A 5,901-nucleotide genomic window follows, 5' to 3' on the forward strand; every position below is an offset into this window, starting at 1 on the left:
AAGAGAGAGGGAGGAATGGGAGGTTCAGCCTCTGGGGCCGGGAACGTGTCAATGCCAGGGCCGGGGGAATGTGGTTAGGGTGAAAGTTTAAATAATCTCCAATCCTGACAAAAGGAAAAGGGGGCTTACCTAACGGATGAGCCAGTGGTGGGTGAAGGAAGCCAGAGCCGGAGAAAATAGACGGGGGCGGACCATCAGTCCTGGGGGGGGTCGCAGAGGGGTCCGAGGAAGTCCGAGGAAGGAGTCCCCTGGCACAGGGTGAACTCCTCCCGGGTTTCGGCACCAATGAAAGGGCTCACGGACCTGAGCTGATAAGACGACAGGACCCGAGCTGACAGTTCGCCAGAGTATTTCCACTTTATTCAAGGACTGCACGTACATTTATAGGGAGCTGCGTTCTGGGTTTGGATAGGGGGTGGATGGGGTGGTAGCTGATTGGATGGGGCTGGGCAGGAGGTGAGCCTTGACTTGTGACTGGCTGAGGTTTGGCGCAGGTGGGTTTGGGTGTTGGCGCCGACGGGCTTGTTTACTGCGGAGAAGAACCCGGAAGGGCCTCATATTGCTAGGGAATGCTTTTCCCCCTCTGCTTGAGTGCCCACAGTATCCTTACATTCAAGTGCCTACAGTATCCTTACATTATCCTTACAGTGTGGTCCCTGCTCAGTCTCTGGAGTTTGGCTGCACTCTGTCTGTGAAACCTGTATCTCTTATTCATTTCATTAAACTCGTTCTCACTTTCTACTGTGACTCTACTCTTGAATTCTTTCCTGTGGTGGAGCCAAGAAGCTGGAAAGAGGACAGGGTGAGTTGAGACCAGCCATTGGGCCTCACCAGACCCTCTCCTCTGGCATCACTCTCATCAAATTCCAAATTGAAGACTACCCTTACAGCCAGAAAGTCCTTCCTAAACTCTAACTTCAGCTTCCCCTCTTGGAGTGCAGTTTGGTCCCTGTCCCCAGAACACAACAGACCTGCTGCTCTATTCCTTCTCTTTAGCAGAAAAGAAAACAGTGCCCCTGGACTCAGCACCCTGACTCCAGGCAGAAGCCCACTATGAAAAGCAATCTCGTCTGAAACAAAGGCTGCCGGAGCTGGGTTTCAGACGTCCTTCACGCTCCCTAGCCAAATGGAGAGCCCACACAGCAAAGCGATGCTTATGCTTCCCTTTCTTTTGCTGGGCGACCATCACATGATGGCAATGACTGTTCAGCAAGCACATTTCTCTTGGGCTCGCCACGCAGCTCAGAACCTGGGATGTGCCCGACACCACTTGGTAACAGATCACCTCCAGCTTCCCAAAGGTGGTGTTCTAGGAGAGGAAAATGGCTCCTGAGATTGCTTAAGGCCCCTGGGGAAATGACAAGGAGAAATTAACCTTCCATTGCTAATCTTCCCAGCAGAAGATGGTCGCCTGGCTCCTGCAGGGGTCCCAAATCCCTCTATGCTGCCAATGGGCAGAGGGCAAGGCAGAGGTCAAAAGGAGGCACTGTTTGTAATTCTCACACACCGGTCGTCTACATGACAGAATGCCCCATCAGTTTGGTCCAAATCACTAATAACTGACATTGAGTGTCCACCAACAACTAACTCTCCATGCCCACGGATCTGCTCCCTGCTCCAGGTTCAGCTTACATCCTCCCCTTCTGGGCTCTGGCAACCTATCATCTTCCCAGCACAAGGCCTTGACCTTGGCTGGGCCCTCTGCCTGGAATACTTAGTTGTCCCAGTTGTAATGACTTTAATGTCCATGTCCCTACTAGACCATGAGGGCAGGTACTTTATCTATCGTGTTTGCCACTGTAGCTCCACTGCCTGGCTCAGTGCCTGGTCCACACTGAGTACTCATGAAGGAAACTCCTGCAGCTTCAGATGTGCAGAGCACTGTGGAGATGAAAGAGTGAACACATAACTTGGTTCCAGAACATGTGCTCTTGATCCCATGCTAAAGTGCCTCTCTCATTATAGACTCTCCTGGGTGGCTTCATGTACCTCCCCAGCTAGACTGTATCCTGTCTCAGGACAGGAAGGTCTCTGTTTCTTTGGCATTTTCCCTAGCTCAGAGTAATCTACCTTCTCAGTAGTTAACAATTGTACACAATTCAGTCAAAAGGAGCCAGAAGCCTAGTTTTCATGGTCTTGTATTCTAAGACAAAAAAAGATAGAAAGTGAAGAGGAAGTATCAATCATAGGGGAATCAGGGAATTGTCCCCCAAATGTGAATAGATTCTTTTCATTTTCCTTCAGAGCTTGCTCTCTTTGTACATCTAAACTGAAAAAGAAGAAAACTGAGGCTGGAGAGTGAGTGGAGCAGGCCTTAGTCCAGACCTGCCTGCAGTCTCTGCACTCCTTGCACTGGAGTTGCAGAGGTGCAGCAGACCTCCAGCCCTGCTAACCAGCCCGAGGGAGGTGGCATCCCCAGCCGCCTCCTCTATCCTGTTAGGGAGAAGCTGTGGAATTGTGAGAAAGTAGAACTGGGCTGCACTGTCCCAATGTTCACCAGCCTGTGACAGAGAAGCCTGACTCCACGGCTCCAGGACTAGGAAATCTGTGAAGGAGCTTCCACTAATTTTGGCACCCTGAGCAACTGGATCAGTTAGGAATGTGTTAAGGTGCAAGTAACTGAGAACTCAGTGAACAGCATGCTGGACACATATAAGGGTATTTTTCCCCCAAAAGAAGTCATTGAGAATTCAATGTCTATGGAAGTCAGTTTGGCCACTCAAAACATCAGGAGCAATGTTTCTGTGATTCTCTTGGCCTTTCCTTCAGGCCTCAGGATGGCTGCTGCAGCTCCAGCACAGTCAAGGCAAGAAGGCAGAGGAGACATGGCAGCACCCAATGTATCTGCTCCTTTGATAAAGAAGGGAAATCTTTCCAAGAAACCTTCCAGGAGACATCAGCTTCTGACCCGATAGCTGGTGATGGGTCACATGGTCACGTATACCTGCCGAGGGAGCTGGGATGGTGAACATTTAGCCCTTCCACCTTATACAGTGGGGTAAGTAGGGAGAAGGGGTGGGAATGGGTGTTAGTTTAGGTTCCCCTAAAAGCAGAGCCTAAGACATGGACTTGGGGCAGGTAGCTTATTTGGAAGGTGATCCAGAAGCACAGTGAGGGAATAGGGGAGGTGAGAACATGAAGAAAAGTCAATTCAGGGTGATTAATGAGCAGGTTACCACCATGGGCAACTGGGCACAATCCCTCTGGGCATCCTCTGAGGGACTGTGTGGAGCACGCCTCAGAACCATCCCCTACCCAACGCCCCGCTCAGGGAGCCTGGGATCTGTGTCCACAGATTCCCATTCACTCATGGCATTTCCAGCAAGACCCTGATGCCAAAGAAAGCCCATAGGTGAGAAGAATAGAGAAGAGAGCACTGTAGGCATTCTAGAAACTTCACCGTGGCTGCAAGTGAACTCAGATGGGCTGAGAGGATGGAGGGTGGGCATAATAGTGCCTGCGTGGCCACCGACACATGCAGCTGGAGCTTCTCATGTGCAGTCCTCGGTTTTCCCTCCCTCGGGGCCCAGTGCTCAGTGGCCCTGCCGGGGCACCTGGCTCAGCCGTCTCCCTGACAGGTCCTTCTCTATATCTGCAGTCTCCCATAGCCCACAGACAGGCCCTTTGGTACTGAAGAAAGAATGTCATGACCCAACTTACACCAATAGTGTAACAATATATCAATAAGATTTAGATGGCACCTTAGAGTTCACTATGAACCTTTTTCTTTTTTTCCTTTTTGTCTTTTTTCATGACCGGCAATGGATCGCAACCCTCAGTGTCGCGCCCGTACCGGACTGGGACCGGCAACGGGATCGCAACCCTCGGTGTTGCGCCCGCACCTCGCTCAGCCAGTGAGTGGCCGGTCTGTATGTGGGATCCGAACCCTCGGCGGGAGCGCCGCCGCACTCCCAAGTGGCGCACTGTAGCAGTGCACCACCGGGCTGGCCCCCACTATGAACCTTTACATGCATTATTTTGTTTAAAAATCACAACATTGCCTAGAGAGGAATCTGTGGCTCAGGGAAGTGAAGTAATTTGCCCAGGGATATTCAATTAATAAGTTAGGTACCTTCTAACTGCTCATACTCTAAATATCAAGCTATTCCCCCCTCTCCTCAATGCCTTCTGTTTTCTTGTTATGGGTAGCCACTCACTAAATATTTCTGTTAAATAGAAAAGAAAAGAATAGAAAAAGATATTCTAGGCAAATACTAACAAAATCAAAAAGCATAGTTATATTAACATCAGAAAAATAGACATTCACACAAAAGATATCATCAGGGATAAAGAGGCTTATTAAATTAAGATAAGAGGTCCATTTCACCAAGAAGATGCAGCAATTCTAAACCTATATATAAGTAATAGCATCGCCTAAAAAGAGTTAAGGAAAAATTGACAGAACTGCAAGAAATTGACAAATCCATCATCATAGGAGAGACTTTAACATACTTTTCTCAGTAATGGATAAATAGCACAAACAAAAAAACCAGTAAGCATGTAGAAAATTTGACTGACACAATTAACAAGCTTCATCTGATGGACATATATAGAACATTGCACTCATCAGACTTTCACAAATTCATGAAATGCTTTTTATAAACATTTCAAAGATTTGGTGTATACTCTAAGCACAATGTAAATAAGTTAGAGTTGACCTCACCAGATTTGTTCCCTGGACTTTGGATTTTCTAGCCTCCAAAACTGTAAGCAATAAATATTGTTTGTTTACAAATTACCCAGTTTCAGGTATTTCTGTTATAAGCAACAGAAATGAACAAATACACTAGGAAAACTACAAAATTCTGATGAACAAAATAAAGAACAAAATTAATGGAGAGGTATTCCATGTTCATGGATAGGAAGACTTAATATTGTCAAGATGTCAGTTCTTCCCATGTCAATCTATAGATTCAATGCAATTCCAATCAAAATCCCAACAATTGTTTTGTGGATATCAACAAACTGAGTTTATAAAGCAGAGGCAAAAAATGCAGAATAGCCAACACAACATTGAAAGAGAACAAAAAAGTTCAAGGACTAACACTACCCAACTTCAAGACTTAATATAAAGCTACGGTAATCCCAGACAGTGTGGTACTGGCAAAAGAGGAGACAAATAGATTAATGGGATACAATAGAGAGCCCAGAAATAGACCCAACTGAACTTTGACAATGGTACCAAAGGCCACATAGTGGAGCAAAGATAATCTTTTCAACAAACGGTGATGAAACAACTGGACATCTACATGAAAAAAAAATGAATATAGACACAGACCTTAAACTTTTGAAAAAATTTACTCAAAATGGATCATAGATCTTCATGTAAAATGAAAAACTATAAAACTCCTAGAAGATAGCATAGGAGGAAATCTAGATGACCTTGGGTATGGTGATGACTTTTTTGATAGAACACCAAAGGCACAATTCATGAAAGAAATAATTGGTAAGCTGGGCTTCATTAAAGTTTAAAAACTTCTGCTCTGGGAAAGGCAAAGTCAAGAGAATGAGAATACAGGTCACAGACTGGGAGAAAATATTTGCAAAAGACACATCTGATAAAGGACTGTTGTTTAAAATATATGAGGAATTCAGCAATAAAAAAATGAACAACCTGAATTTAAAAATGGGCAAAAGACCTGAACAGACCCCTCACTAAAGAAGATATTCAGATGGAAAATAAGCATATGAAAAGATGCTCAACATCATATGCCATTATGGAATTGCAGATTAAAACAACACTGAGATATCAGTACACACCTACTAGAATGGCCAAAATTCAAAACATTGACAACACCAAGTGCTGACCAAGATGTGAAGCCACAGGAACTCTCACTCATTGCAGGTGGGAATGCAAAATGGTACAGCCACTGTAGAAAACAGTGTAACAGTTTCTTACTA

This window comes from Galeopterus variegatus, unplaced genomic scaffold (assembly GCF_000696425.1).
Source record: "Galeopterus variegatus unplaced genomic scaffold, G_variegatus-3.0.2 Scaffold8459, whole genome shotgun sequence".
Taxonomy (NCBI): domain Eukaryota; kingdom Metazoa; phylum Chordata; class Mammalia; order Dermoptera; family Cynocephalidae; genus Galeopterus; species Galeopterus variegatus.